Source organism: Mirounga angustirostris, unplaced genomic scaffold, assembly GCF_029215605.1.
Source record: "Mirounga angustirostris isolate CCGP_5_RB_7025 unplaced genomic scaffold, mMirAng1.0.hap1 SCAF_5, whole genome shotgun sequence".
NCBI classification, from domain to species: domain Eukaryota; kingdom Metazoa; phylum Chordata; class Mammalia; order Carnivora; family Phocidae; genus Mirounga; species Mirounga angustirostris.
Window position 1 is genome coordinate 155,451,394 of NW_026991713.1, and position 16,690 is coordinate 155,468,083.

Genomic DNA, 16,690 nt, shown 5'->3' on the forward strand with positions numbered 1-16,690 from the left:
CAGAGTGGGGCCTCTGCATATACATGGTTCAGCTCGTCTGCTGGGCTCAGTGGCTCAGCACATCCTGACTGATCAAGAAAGTACCATCTACCTACTGTTTCTACCTACTGTTTCTGACTGTCCGTAGACCTCGTAGAGCAGAAGACCTGTCCGTTTTCTCCACTGCTCTTGATCCTCTGGCAGCAGAGAGTGCTCCAGGGTAGGGAACCTGAGACTTAGGGGAAGGCAAAGTGACAAGAGAACTTGCAGTCAGGCCTTGGATGTTCTGCCCCAGGCCCAGAGTGTTAAGAGCTCAGAGCCTCGTCATCTGGATCATTCATGCTTCTGCTTCCTCATGTTCTTAGTTGCCTTTGGGGCAATTTGCTGGTGGTCAAAGCCAACTGGAAGTCACTCACTTCCTGTCAGTTCATGTTAACTCTTCTGGCAAGGGGTGGGTGGTGGCGGTGAGGCTAATGGGTTTGGATCAAAGGTTTGGATCAACTTTGGAAGCTGACATAAAAAGATGGCAAAGATGTATTTATCAGACCTTGTCTTCACACTCTCTGTGGCTATGAGGGGTATTTTATAAACTGTAAGGTGGTAGGGGATAAGATCCCAAGAGCATGTTAGGATGCTAACAGAACTGCATTGCCTTCTCTGAAGGGTAGGGTCATGTGAATTGAAGGGCTTTTGTATTTCTGAGCAGAGAATGCAAGTTAGAGGGTAGAAATGAATTGCCCAGGACATCAAGGAAGACTGGGATGTGTGTAGGAAAGGAGAGAAGGGTTATGGTAGCAGCCCTGAGAGAAAGAATTTCAGAGAGCCAAAAAGTTGGCTGTGAACATCTGTAGTAGGTACATTGCATGATGTAAATCCTCTTCTTCATTTTTCCCCATAACATTTTCTGCTAATAAAAAAACAACCACAAAATAATGATGGATTCCCTGAAGGACGTGGGGAGAAGTGATTGAAGTCTGAGTACCAGGTGGCCTGGGGCTGAGCCGGGTCAGCTCTTGGGGATGAGAGAGGTAGCAGACATCTGGTTCACCTTCTCATCCTCATCACCCTGTCCTGGTACATCAGAGTCAGAGTCAGGGACAGGAGGGCTGAGGGTGTCTTCTTCATTCTTCTGCAGCTTTATCCAAAGTAGGTAAAATGGGCAGATTCTCTGATGCAGTCATTAGCTATGCTTTGGTTGTATTTTTACTGGGTTTGGACAAAGATCATTGACTGAGGAATGTTCAAAAAGTAGCTTAATATGAGCTTTGAAATACAGATGGAAACAGGATCCAAACAGCTTGAGGCTTCATGAATAAAATCAAAACTGTGTTTCAGAGTTAGCTTCATAAGGGTAGCCACAGAACACCTTAATATTTTAATTCTATATTTACGACATGTTACTCTGATTTTTGAAGTAGCCGTTTTAATCTCAGACTCTTTAAAAGATACATAAATGCCCATAAGTTTCAAAGAGCAGATTTCAGGTTAGCTGAAATTAACCTGCAAACATGGGGAAATGCAAAAATAAAACTCTACAGTAAGATAACACTATATATCCATCAGATTGACAAAAATTAAAAACTCTGACAATAACAAATATTGCCAACGTTATGGAACAATGGGAATTCTCCTCTCCTGCTAATGGGAGCATTTCAATACTTTGGAAAATCGCATGGTAAAATGTCATGTCAGTGTGAACTAGCAATTCGTCTTCCAGAAAAATGCTACAGAAATGCATGCTTATATGCACCAGCGTACATGTACAAGAATTCAATGCAGCATTAATCACTAATAGCCCCAAAATGAAAACTACCCAGTGTCCATTAATGGTAGAACAGATAAAAAACACATCATGTTTTTATACAATGGGATATTATACAGCAATGAAACTTAACTACAGCAACATAGACACATCTTAAAAACATAATACTGAAAAAAGAAGCCAAAGATTACAGAGTAATATATGATTACACACATAAAGATCAAAAGCAAGTAAAATATGATAATTTGTTTAGGGGTATTTCCTTAGGAGGTAAACTATAAGGGAAAACAAGGAAAGGAATACCATAAAAGTCAAGACAGTAAATGCCTTTAGGGAAGAAAGAGAGCCATGCTAAGGAGCATCCTACTGAAGAATGAATGGGTCAACCAGGAAATTAAAGAAGAATTAAAAAAATACATGGAAACCAATGAAAATGAAAACACAACTGTTCAAAATCTTTGGGATGCAGCAAAGGCAGTCCTAAGAGGAAAGTATAGAGCAATACAAGCCTTTCTCAAGAAACAAGAAAGGTCTCAAGTACACAACCTAACCCTCCACCTAAAGGAGCTGGAGAAAGAACAGCAAATAAAGCCTAAACCCAGCAGGAGAAGAGAAATCATAAAGATCAGAGCAGAAATCAATGAAATAGAAACTAAAAGAACAGTAGAACAGATCAACGAAACTAGGAGCTGGTTCTTTGAAAGAATTAACAAGATTGATAAACCCCTGGCCAGACTTATCCAAAAGAGAAGAGAAATGACCCAAATCAACAATCATGAATGAAAGAGGAGAGATCACAACCAACACCAAAGAAATACAAACAATTATAAGAACATATTATGAGCAACTCTATGCCAGCAAATTAGACAACCTGGAAGAGATGGATGCATTCCTAGAGATGTATCAACTACCAAAACTGAACCAGGATGAAATAGAAAACCTGAACAGACCTATAACCACTAAGGAAATTGAAGCAGTCATCAAAAATCTCCCAAAAAACAAAAGCCCAGGGCCAGATGGCTTCCCAGGGGAATTCTACCAAACATTTCAAGAAGAATTAATACCTATTCTTCTGAAACTGTTCCAAAAAATAGAAACGGAAGGAAAACTTCCAAGCTCATTTTATGAGGCCAGCATTACCTTGATCCCAAAACCAGACAAAGACCCCATCCAAAAGGAGAATTACAGACCAATATCCCTGATGAACATGGATGCAAAAATTCTCACCAAAATACTAGCCAATAGGATCCAACAGTATATTAAAAGGATTATTCACCATGACCAAGTGGGATTTATCCCTGGGCTGCAAGGTTGGTTCAACATCCGCAAATCAATCAATGGGATACGATACATTAACAAAAGAAAGAACAAGAATCATATGATCCTCTCAATAGATGCAGAAAAACCTTTTGACAAAGTACAGCATCCTTTCTTGATCAAAACTCTTCAGAGTATAGGCATAGAGGGTACATACCTCAATATCATAAAAGCCATCTATGAAAAACCTACAGCGAATATCATACTCAATGGGGAAAAACTGAGAGCTTTCCCCCTAAGGTCAGGAACGCGGCAGGGATGTCCACTATCACCACTGCTCTTCAACATAGTATTGGAAGTCCTAGCCACAGCAATCAGACAACAAAAAGAAATCAAAGGCATCCAAATCAGCAAAGAAGAAGTCAAACTCTCACTCTTTGCAGATGATATGATACTTTATGTGGAAAACCCAAAAGACTCCACCCTGAAACTGCTAGAACTCATACAGGAATTCAGTAAAGTGGCAGGATATAAAATCAATGCACAGAAGTCAGTGGCATTCCTATATACCAACAACAACACAGAAGAAAGAGAAATTAAGGAGTCGATCCCATTTACAATTGCACCCAAAACCATAAGATACCTAGGAATAAATCTAACCAAAGAGACAAAGGATCTGTACTCAGAAAACTATAAAATACTCATGAAAGAAATTGAGGAAGACACAAAGAAATGGAAAAACGTTCCATGCTTATGCATTGGAAGAACAAATATTGTGAAGATGTCAATGCTACCTAGAGCAATCTACACATTCAATGCAATCCCCATCAAAATACCATCCACTTTTTTCAAAGAAATGGAACAAATCATCCTAAAATTTGTATGGAACCAGAAAAGACTCCACATAGCCAGAGGAATGTTGAAAAAGAAAAGCAAAGCCGGCGGCATCACAATTCCGGACTTCCAGCTCTATTACAAAGCTGTCATCATCAAGACAGCATGGTACTGGCACAAAAACAGACACATAGATCAATGGAACAGAATAGAGAGCCCAGAAATGGACCCTCAACTCTATGGTCAACTCATCTTTGACAAAGCAGGAAAGAATGGTCCAATGGAACAAAGACAGTCTCTTCAACAAATGGTGTTGGGAAAATTGGATAGCCCCACATGCAGAAGAATGAAACTGGACCATTTCCTTACACCACACACAAAAATAGACTCCAAATGGTTGAAAGACCTCAATGTGAGACAGGAGTCCATCAAAATCCTAAAGGAGAACACAGGCAGCAACCTCTTTGACCTCAGCCGAAGCAACTTCTTCCTAGAAACATCGCCAAAGGCAAGGGAAGCAAGGGCAAAAATGAACTATTGGGAATTCATCAAGATAAAAAGCTTTTGCAAAGCAAAGGAAACAGTCAACAAAACAAAAGACAACCGACAGAATGGGAGAAGATATTTGCAAATGACATATCAGATAAAGGGCTAGTATCCAAAATCTATAAAGAACTCATCAAACTCAACACCCAAAGAACAAAGAATCCAATCAAGAAATGGGCAGAAGACATGAACAGACATTTTTCCAAAGAAGACATCCAAATGGCCAACAGACACATGAAAAAGTGCTCAATATCGCTCGGCATCAGGGAAATCCAAATCAAAACCTCAATGAGATACCACCTCACACCAGTCAGAATGGCTAAAATTAACAAGTCAGGAAACGACAGATGTTGGTGGGGATGCGGAGAAGGGGGCACCCTCCTACACTGTTGGTGGGAATGCAAGCTGGTGCAGCCACTCTGGAAAACAGTATGGAGGTTCCTCAAAAAGTTGAAAATAGAGCTACCCTATGATCCAGCAATTGCACTACTGGGTATTTACCCCAAAGATACAAAAGTAGGGATCCGAAGGGCTACGTGCACCCTGATGTTTATAGCAGCAATGTCCACAATAGCCAAACTGTGGAAAGAGCCAAGATGTCCATCGACAGATGACTGGATAAAGAAGATGTGGTATATATATACAATGGAATATTATGCAGCCATCAAAAGGAATGAGATCTTGCCATTTGCAACGACGTGGATGGAACTGGAGGGTGTTATGCTGAGCGAAATAAGTCAATCAGAGAAAGACATGTATCATATGACCTCACTGATATGAGGAATTCTTAATCTCAGGAAACAAACTGAGGGTTGCTGGAGTGGGGGGTGGGGTGGGAGGGATGGGGTGACTGGGTGATAGACACTGGGGAGGGTATGTGCTCTGGTAAGCGCAGTGAATTGTGCAAGACTGTTGAATCTCAGATCTGTACCTCTGAAACAAATAATGCAATGTATGTTAAGAAAAAAAAAAGAAGAAGATAGCAGGAAGGGAAGAATGAAGGGGGAAATCGGAGGGGGAGACGAACCATGAGAGACGATGGACTCTGAAAAACAAACAGGGTTCTAGAGGGGAGGCAGGTGGGAGGATGGGTTAGCCTGGTGGTGGGTATTGAGGAGGGCACATTCTGCATGGAGCACTGGGTGTTATGCACAAACAATGAATCATGGAACACTTCATCTAGAACTAATGATGTAATGTATGGGGATTAACATAAGAATAAAAAAATATACATATAAAAAAAGAGATTTCCATTTTTTCTATAAAGGGAAGCCTCCTTTTAATTACTTTTAAATATAAATATTATTTATTCAACCTTTCTAATAATAAAACTCTATGTTATATATAGAAAGCTTTGAAAAACTAAGAAAAAGGCCAAAGAAAATTCTTTTCACTCATAATCCCACCATTACTACTCACTTTAACGTTTGGATATATGTCCTTCTCTTATTTCTCTATGTACATATATTATTTTATAAAATTGGAATTACATTCTACCTACTGGCTATCAATCTTGCTTTTTTACTTATGATTTTCACATAGAGGTAAATCTTTTTATGTAACAGAAAAAAAATTTTTAAAGATTTTATTTATTTATTTCACAGAGAGAGACACAGCAAGAGAGGGAACACAAGCAGGGGGAGCGGGAGAGGGAGAAGCAGGCTTCTCACTGAGCAGGGAGCCCGATGTGGGGCTCGATCCCACGACCCTGGGATCATGACCTGAGCGGAAGGCAGACGCTTAACAACTGAGCCACCCAGGCGCCCCTATATAACAGAAAATTTTTTTAATTTCACAGCATGCTACCAAAAGGAAATATCATGATTTATTGAACATATCCACTATTATTGGAAATTTTCTTCATTTCCAATGTTTCATATTAAACATACTTTTTCAGTGAGTAACCTTGTTAACTCTTTAAATGCCATTTTAATTATTTCCTATGAAAAATTATCAAAAGCCAAATTTCTGAGTTAAAGGCTGGGTAATTTTTTTCCTACTCCCTGCTGAGCAGGGAGCCTGAGGCAGGGCTTGATCCCAGGACCCTGGGATCATGACCTGAGCTGCAACCGCTTAACTGACTGAGCCACCCAGGTGCCCCTAATGATTCAACACTTTGATACAACGCTTGGCGCTCATCACAGGTGTATTCGTTAATCCCCATCACATATTTCACTCATCCCCTCCCCTTGGGTAATCATTTGTTTGTTCTCTATAATTAAGATTCTGTTTCTTGTTTTTTAAAAGTTCTAATATTACAAAATTTCTTGAAGGGATAGTGCTTAATATTTTCAAACTTTGACAAGATAACTCAGACACACTGATACCAAAAAAATCTCTTTCTGCCCCATAATATAGAGATTCCAAATAAGAGATTCCAGCATCTCATACACCTATTTGGATTATTATGCTACTTGAGAAGGAGTTGCTTACACAGTTTTACCAAAATTCATTAGAACTTTAATAAGCAGATTTTTTTTTAGATACAAGAACCTAGACTAACTGGTCTTGTGGTTTCCATAGCAGGCAAGTCAAGTGCTGTTAGATCTGTGGATGTTTGGGGCACTGGGTGGCTCAGTCGGGTGGACGTCTCCCTTCAGCTCAGGTCATGATCCCAGGGTCCTGAGATCAAGCCCCATGCCGGGCTCTCTGCTCAGTGGGGAGTCGGCTTCTCCAACTCCCTCTGTGCTCTCTCCCTGTGTTCTTTCTCTTTCTCTCTCTCTCTCAAATAAGTAAAATCTTTTTTTTTAAGGTTTTATTTATTTATTTGACAGAAAGAGAGAGCACACAAGCAGGAGGAGTGGGAGAGGGAGAAGCAGGCATCCCGTGGAGCAGGGAGCCCGATGTGGGGCTGATCCCAGGACCCTGGGATCATGACCTGAGCCGAAGGCAGACGCCTAATGACTGAGCCACCCAGGTGCCCTTAAAATCTTTTTAAAAAAAGAATCTGTGGATACGCTACAGAATGATCAAGCAAAATGAGGTTGTCTGTGCTAAGGGGTATTTGTACTAATCACTGTGTTGTGTTTCTGGTGTAAGAACATAAATCCAAAGTCACCTTCTGATAGAAAGCCATGGACAGTGTGGAAATTAAAGGCACAATTTAAGAGCAGTGATTGTGTTTGATGGATGATGAGCCTAAGAAAATAGAAGCCAGCGTCCCTTGCACACACGGCCACTGGCCCTATGCTAAATGCTATGCTTGCACTGCATCATTTCAGCCTCAGGAAAAAACCTCTGGGTAAAGTACCATCCTTATTCCTGTTTCCAGATGGGAAGAAAAAAAAAAAAAGACCTGGTGCTAACAGAAGTCACCAACAAAGATCTATGTGCGTTTTCTCTCTGGGAAGCACCTGGAGAGTGCAGATTTTGTGTTATTTCTCTCTATCTCCCTTCAGGGCTAGCACAGTGCTCAGCTCATGCCATTAAATGATTGTGGAAGTTATGTAAATTTAGGTTTCTGAATTTGTTCTTCTCTCAGGTGAGCTGGGAGGAATATGCTTCAGCGAGAGTCCACATGGCTTACCTCACAGGGGACAGAGGGATCATGGATGAAGATGGTTCCTTCTGGTGGACTGGTAGAGCTGATGATGTCCCAGGTGTGTTGGGGTCAGAGGCGGTAAATGCTTGTGGTTACTGCTATTGAGCGTGGGGCTGTGGTGGTCTGGGGAGGGCTCTGGACCACCTCAGATACATAAGCATTACAGAAAGTTTAGAAAATGCAAATAAACAAAAATAAAAAAATAAGAGTCATTCACCATCTCATATTTTGGTGTATATTCTTCTAGTCTTCTTTCTTCGTATATAGAAACACTTTTTTAGTAGAAGTGAGTTCAAGGAGAAATGTTCTAGCATAACTTGTCTTTTTCATTCAGCAATATAAGAGAAATGTTTTTCTGTGCAATAATGCATATTTACATAATACCATTTTAAAATTTTTAATTAAGTAAAACATATATTCAGTAAGTACACAAATCTTACATGAACAGCCCAATGAATGTTTACATATTTATGCACCTGTAATCACATTTAGATTAGGACATAAGATATTCCCAGCACCCTAATAGGCTCCCTCATGTCCTCACGCCTCTGTGAAAACTGAACTCCTCCTTTTATGAACTTAGAAGTAAATTTCTGTACCTAAAAGCAGTTTCAGGAATTGGGAAAAGTCCATTAAATCCTAAGAGCAATAAATTCTGAGTGGCAGGGCGCCTGGGTGGCTCAGTTGGTTAAGCGACTGCCTTCAGCTCAGGTCATGATCCTGGAGTCCCTGGATCGAGTCCCGCATCGGGCTCCCTGCTCGGCAGGGAGTCTACTTCTCCCTCTGACCCTCCCCCCTCTCATGTGTTCTCTCTCATTCTCTCTCTCTCAAATAAATAAATAAAATCTTAAAAAAAAAAAATTCTGAGTGGCAGATGCCTGCAAGCAGATTCCATGGGCCATCCCAATTCAGACCTGGCCAACCACAAAAGTCACAGGAATGTTAAATATGACAAGCAATTTGAACATCCCACTCTCTAAATCGCAAACCTGCTTTCCCAGTGTTTTGACACAACTTAAAAAACTCAACTAAAGTTTGCTCAGGAAGTCTCTCCTCTGAGCACTCCCTACTGGAGTTAATTCTGAATGAACCACTTCCTTTCTTTACCTCTAACTGGTCTCAAGGTTTACCTTTAGCCTCTCTTTCCATCAGTAACTATTATTCTGACTTCTAAAACCATAGATTAATTTTGCCTGCTCCCTTATACAAATGGAATCATCCCGTCTGTACTCTTTTGTGTCTGACTTCTTTCTCTCAAAATAATGCCTGTGAGATTTATCCATGTCATTGTATCTGTATCAATAGTTCATTCTTCTTCATTGCTATGTAGAATCCCATTGTATGAATACACCTAAAATTTACTTATCCACTCTACTTTTGGTGAGAGAATGGGATTGATTCCAATCTGGGATAACATGAATAAAGGTGCTTTGAATATTATTCTACATGTCTGTTGCTGAATATATGCAAAGATTGATGATTGATATAGATCTAGGAGGGGAGATGTGAATCATAAGGTATGCATATTTTAAGTTTGATTAAGATATTACCACAGTTTTCTAATTCCCAATTTATACTCCTACCACAGTGGAGGCTGAATAAAAGTTCCATTTGCATAATTATGCTAAGCGAAATAAGTCAGTCAGAGAAAGACAAATATCAGATGATTTCAATCATATGCGGAATTTGAGAAACAAAACAAATGAGCATAAGGAAAAAGAGAGAGAGAGGCAAACCAAGAAAGAGACTTATAACTATAGAGAACACACTGATGGTTGCCAGAGGGGAGGTGGGTGGGGAGATGGGTGAAACAGGTGGTGGGGATTAAGAAGCACATTTGTTGTGATGGGCACTGGATGTTGTTTGGTTTGCTGAATCACTAAACCCTACACCTGAAATGAATATTATACTGTATGTTAACTGGAATTTAAAGAGAAACCTTTTTTAAAAAAGTTCTATTTGCTCCATACCCTCAACAACACTTGTTACTATGAATCTTTTAAACTTTAGTCATCCAGGTAAGTCTGCAGTATTATTTCATAATAGTTTTCATATAATTTTAAGGGACATGTAGTAGTTCATTCTGTCAAGATGATAAAGTTTTTTACTTTACTAATCCCTTATTGTTGGAGGTTTGGTTTTTAGTTTTTTTTCAATTTTTTACTTTATAAAACGCTTGGATGATCATCCTTTAACATAACATTTTTGTATGTCAGTATCAGAAATAAAAAAGGAGTTATCGCTACAGATCTTACACATATTAAAAAGACAGAGGTGCCTGGGTGGCTCAGTTGATTAAGTGTTGGCCTTAGCCAGTTTTGGCTTAGGTCATGATCTCAGGGTCATGGGATTGAGCCCCATGTTGGGCTCTGCACTCAGTGGGGAACCTGCTTGAGATTCTCGCTCTCCCTCACCCTCTACCCCTCTACCAGTCTCTCACATTCTCTCTCTAAAAGAGATAAATAAATCTTTAAAAAAAAAGATAACAAGAAAATACTATGAACAGTTTTAGGTCAACAAATTCAACAATGTAGATGAAATGGAAAGATGCCTCAAAAAATAGAACATACCACACAAAATAAAACAAAAATCTGAATGATCCGGTATCTATTTTAATAACTGAAATAATTATTAACAACCTTACCAGAAAGAAAGCCCCAGACCCAGGTGGTTTTACTGGTAAATCCTATCAAACATTTATGGAAGAAATAACATGAAACTTACAAAAACCCTTACAGACAGTAAAGGAGCAAGTAACATTGGATATTATCAGGTTTTAAGTCTTGGCCAATGTGAAAAGTGAATAATCTCAAAAAAAAAAAAAAGTGAGTAATCTTACTTGTCTTTTGATTACTAGTAAGATTGAAGTTTTTCTGCTGTTTACTGTCCTTTTTCGATTTTAAAATCTGAATGTTTATCTTTTTCTGACTCATTTTTTAAAGATTAATTTATTTATTACAGAGAGAGAGTGCATGAGATCGAGGCGGGGGAGGGGAGGACGTGGGGAAGGCAGAGGAAGAGACAGAATCTCAAGCAGACTCCCTGCTGCATGTGGAGCCTGACACTGACGCAGGGCTCAATCCAACAACTATGAGATCGTGACCTGAGCCAAAATTAAATCAAGAGTTAGACACCTAGCTGACTGAGACTGCGCATAGGGTGGTGTGCTGATGATGAAACGAAAAGTCCTCAATTTGCAGTCCTTCCACCTACATGCTATGGCCTATAATACCTGCTTGCCATTAGAGCACTTTTGAGTTAAGGTATTATCTCAAAGATCAAAACTGTGGGAGGAATGGATCACGGATCCAGTCCTTCCTCTATACTGGAAATCACTTACTAGATTTTCAGTAGCGCCCTGAGGCACAAGGAGACAGGATAGTTTGGTTTTGACGGAAAAACAAGATAGGTCATGAAAAACCAGAATATAAAAACCATAAAACTCCACAGTACAGGGACGCCTGGGTGGCTCACTCGTTAAGTGTCTGCCTTCGGCTCAGGTCATGATCCCAGGGTCCTGGGATCGAGCCCCTACGTCGGGCTCCCTGCTCGGCGGGAAGCCTGCTTCTCCCTCTCCCACTCTCCCTGCTTGTGTTCCCTCTCTTGCTGTGGGTCTCTCTGTCAAATAAATAAATAAAATCTTTAAAGAAAAAAGAAACTAATGATGTACTGTATGGTGAGTAACATAATAAAATTTAAAAATTTAAAAAATGGCTATGTCCAAAATTCATCAGATGCCATATTTTTGCCTGCAGATCTAGCTATTATTAAGGTCCCAGGGATATTCTGCACTTGACTCCCTGGGGGCCAGAGGAAACAGCCTTGCTGACATTTCTGCCAAAAAATCTGCTCAAAAGGAGCTTGAGAGTCAGGCCTCTGTCATGTTCTGAAGGGATGTCCTACCAATTGACAGTTTGGAAAAATTGATCAGATATGCCCAACAACTGGGCCCAGAGAAGGAGAAACAATGTTGGGAATCTAATGACTGATAAAAAGAGAGAATTCTGCCTTGGATCAAGTAACAATCTGGCCCTCCCCAAAATTCTAAAATTCCCATGCCTGACAATAGTACAAACCTTAAACCATTGGTCTAATAACAAACTGATAGTGTTCATGAACCAATATTGGTGGGGAAATATTAAGAAGGCTGCAAAAAAGTGCCTACCTTGCTCCTCCCATTGGTCCAAAATACAATCCTGGGAAAGAAATCCATACCTCCCGTGGGCATTTAAACTGCCCAATGAACCCTTTGAGATTTGGCAAGTGGATTTCATGCCACTTCCTCATCTCATGGAAATAAGTGTTAGTCAATGTGCCTATGTTTCCTCACTGGACCAAAGCTTTCCCTTGGAGAAAGGCCAATGACTCGTGTGTGGCTGAAATCCTGTTAGAAAAAATTATCCCTCCCAGGGAAGCCCTCTTGAACTACACAGTGACCAGAAAACCCATTCTACCGTGCAGGGCCCTCACCCCGTTTGTGATGTTTGGCCAGTTTTACAACACTTTCATTGTACATTACTAACCCCTATCTTCACAGATGGTCCAATGCAATAATGGCAATACTGGGGACTCAATGAGCAAAATGTGCAAATTTTCCAACTACCTGGGACAAAGGCATTGCTGTTACTCCTTCGAAATCTCAAGTCCACACCCTTTGGAACTCAGACTCTCACCCTTGGAGACAGTCACTGGACATCCATGCATTCGACCACTGCCCCTTTTGACCCACAGGTGGGAAAAGGGGATATATTTCAATAATGCAAACATCTAGTTGCTTCTATTAAAACTAACCATGTTGTAGCAGAGCAATCTTTTCACAGGCCACTCCCAGCGGACACTTACCTTGATCATCACACCTTGCAACCTGGAGAGTCTCTCCATTGGAAAAGACACCTCCACAGAGATTCTCTTCAACCTCCCTTGAGAGGCCCTTATCACATACTGCTAACCAAACCTTGTGCTGCCAAATCCCAGGGAATGGACTCTTGGGTCCACGGGACACATTTAAAGAAGGCACCAAACCCTGACTGGACCTGTACACCAGCTGGTGACAAGAAGGTAAATACTTCCCAAATTGCAATAGAAAACATCTGGGGAGACAGCTTGCCCCACATGTCCAGACCAGGCCTGCATTCCTTTTCTCACTGTTGCTCCTTCTACCTCTTTTGTGCAAAGAACATGCCATTTTCTGCATATCCCAGTCTCTTGCAAAAGGAGGAAACCTCTTTGGATTATGATCTTCCCTAAAATCGCCTCCTTTTGATCTTGTGAGCATTTCTAGAGGTTTAGAAGGTTCAGAATTCAAAAGTCTTTCTTTTACCTCAACTACTAACTGAATCCTGATTCTAATCCAAATGCATGGTTTCTGAATTTACAACATAACAGACCACTACTGATAACCCATATAGTTCTAAACAGTTCTTTTGAAAGAACAATACTGTTTTGAAATGTCCCAGAAGTATTCCTATTCTTGCAACAAGTTCTCTAACTATTGCTTCATGTTCTTCAGTGTACTCTATGTTCCCTAATGTGCTCAGTGATTTCATTCAGTGCATTCCTGCAGTATTTGTCTGTTTTGTTTCTAGCCACTGGGGGAGGACACTTCCAGGAGGCATACAGGACTCCGGGTTTGCCTTCAGTCCAAACAAGTGCCAATAAATATTTTCAGTTGGCTCCTTTCAGACCTAGGGTCCTGGATTAAAACCAGCATATGGTTTGGAATTGTCATCTTGTTTTTGATTCTGTACTTGCTGTCTCTCAGTCCTTTGTAGAAACACTGTCTCCAATGAAGTGATGCTGGCTCACTGGTCTCAGTCTTGAGCAGATACAGACTTCACATGGGAAGTTCGTGAGTTTCTCCCATCTAACCCTCCCTGTTCCTCAGGTGTCACTTGAGTAGTCTACAACTGCCATGCACATTCCCTCCAACATGAGACATGCCAATCTGAAAAAGCTTTGCTGGCACTGAAACACAAAACCACTAACTACAAAGAACTTGACTGTTGATCAGGAAGCCTTCCAGGGACACCTGGGCGGCTCAGTCGATTAAGCGTCTGCCTTTGGCTCAGGTCATGGTCCCAGGGTCCTGGGATTGAGTCCCACATTGGGATCCTTGCTCAGCGGGGGCCTGTTTCTCCCTCTGCCTCTCTGCCTCTCTGTCTCTCTCTCATACATACATACAAATAAATAAAATCCTAAAGAGAAAAAGAAATTCTCCCAAGGAAACTTTTTTAAAGTTCTTATTTACAATTAGTCCACATACACTATGATACTCATTTCAGGTGTACAATCTAGCGCTTCAACACTTCCAGGCAACACCTGGTGCTCATCCTAATCCCTATCACCTATTCAACCCATTCCCCCAAACACCTCCCCTCGGTAACAACAGGTTGTTCTCTCTACTTAAGAGTGTTTCTTGGTTTGACTCTTTTTTCTTCTCTTGGCTCATTTGTTTTTTTTTTCTTTATAAACTCCACAGATGAGTAAAATCATACAGTATTTATCTTTCTCTGATTTATTTTGCTCATCAAAGCAAATCTTGATCAGAAGGAGTGAGGGTGTTACACAAATACAATGAATCATGGAACACTACATCAAAAACTAACGTACTGCATGGCGACTAACGTAATAAAATTTTTTTAAAAGGGTAATTTTGAAAACTCCTAACGGGAAATGTCACAAAACACAGGCAGGAGGTTTGGGCAGGGGGAGCCCCCACACACTACCCCTCCAAATAAAGTGGGGACCCAACAGGAAGACATGGACTTGACCTCGCACATGGATACTCCACTACTCCAGCTAGCAGAACTCTATTCTCATCTCTATATCCCCCCCTCACCTCCTCCAACAGGGCTCACCCACGAGAAGCTACAACACTTGGAACTCCCAGATGCCACCAATGGACCTTCGGTTCTTAACAGCCTTCCAAATTGCCCCCTTTCCTCCTGAAAACAGGGAGCCTCTCTGATATTCCCCAATGTGCCTACGGTTGAATCACAGCTTCTCTGTCCTGCATTCAAGTCTCTTTCCTTCCAAAGAAACCCGACCTGGGCTGATAATTCCCTGAGAGTTTCTACCTTTAAGGTTACAAACTGGACGGTACTTGGTTTTTACCTGGGGCTCTGGTTCCAGCAGAAATCAGAAAGTGGGATCCCAGCTCATTCTTCTAGAAGGTCCTGAGAGGCAGCAGTTAGCGTCTTCACCTCCCAACTAAATGCTGCTCCCCTTCCTCTTAATTGGAGTCAGGATTTCTCCCCAGAAACAAGCCTGCATCTGTAACAAAACCACCACAGCATCTCTGACGGGGCGTCGCGGGACCCCTCCATCCACGGATGCCCGAGTCAAATACCTCTTGTTCAAATACCCTCAGGGAAAATAAGGACCAAACCAGGGCAACAGCCCCCCAAATGCAAGCGACTGTGCTGCTCACCTACCAGCAGGGCCTGGGAAGCCGCCCAGAGCCCCCTGCTCAGCACTCAGCCAACAAGGCTGCTTCTCCTTCGCTCCTCAGGAGGCACCAAGTTGCTGCAAAGGCCCCAGGTTCTCCCAGGGCGGCGGCAGAACTTGCTGGTAAACGCAGCCCTGGCTCTCGGAGGGTAGTGGGTCCTCGGGGGGCAGCAGAAACCTCTCCTGCCCTGCGGTGCCCTGGGTCAGAGAAGGCCATGAAGTCTTCCTACAGCAGGCAGTTGCTGCGCCCTCAGGGAAACCGCCCCCCCACCGTCGGAGGTGCGCGCGCGCCCCCGCCCCCCCCCGTCGGAGGTGCGCGCGCGCCCCCGCCCCCCCCCGTCGGAGGTGCGCGCGCGCCCCCGCCCCCCCCCGTCGGAGGTGCGCGCGCGCCCCCGCCCCCCCCGTCGGAGGTGCGCGCGCGCCCCCGCCCCCCCCGTCGGAGGTGCGCGCGCGCCCCCGCCCCCCCCGTCGGAGGTGCGCGCGCGCCCCCGCCCCCCCCGTCGGAGGTGCGCGCGCGCCCCCGCCCCCCCCCGTCGGAGGTGCGCGCGCGCCCCCGCCCCCCCCCGTCGGAGGTGCGCGCGCGCCCCCCGCCCCCCCCGTCGGAGGTGCGCGCGCGCCCCCGCCCCCCCCCGTCGGAGGTGCGCGCGCGCCCCCCGCCCCCCACCGTCGGAGGTGCGCGCGCGCCCCCTGCCGGCTGCCCTGGGAATCCCTACAATTCTCCAAGCCATGGCTGCTCAGCTGCAGGCACTGAGGGTGCTTGGGTCCCGCCAAGCCTGTTCTCCAGACTGGGACAGGGCTTTGTGACGGTGCCTCAGACACAAAGACATCTGTACCTTCTCCTTTCTGTGTCACTGAAGAATGAAACCGATTTTGTCAATGTCACTAGGGAACTGCTAGCGCTGCCACCACTCCCCTCCAAAATACAGACTGCAAATTGACATAATGCAAACTCACGTGCTTGGGTTTACCCACCAAAAGGTTCCTAGTACATAAAACACTGACACCCAGTACACTATCTTAATTTTGCTTTCAATCTTCTCCCTCTTAAGAACAGAATAATTTCCGGTCAGGTCAGGATATTGAAATTCCATTTAGGTAAGACATCATCTAGCACCATGATCTTGATCGTGACAGCGTAGTTTCAACTTTGCCAATCAAGTGTTTGGGAACACATAGGTGACAGGGTCCAAATGCAAACCTAGAGGGAGCTACACATGCCTTATGAATTACTGCATGTCTCCTGAGATAATGTTTTCAATGAAAAGTGATTTAGACATGGAAGATGGATGAAATCGTTTCCATCAGTCTGGGAAGGAACCCATTTT

General features: G+C 42.8%; 1 protein-coding gene across 1 annotated transcript in view; it reads right to left on the minus strand.

Moving 5' to 3' along the window:
* Positions 1-8,044, minus strand: part of LOC135364548 (transport and Golgi organization protein 1 homolog) — a 46,240-nt gene extending 38,196 nt beyond the window's left edge. The window contains exon 1 of the mRNA XM_064592684.1: positions 7,905-8,044. The gene's annotated coding sequence lies outside the window, so the exon portion shown is untranslated. The remainder of the gene's footprint in view (positions 1-7,904) is intronic.
* Between the last annotated feature and the right edge of the window lie 8,646 nt (positions 8,045-16,690).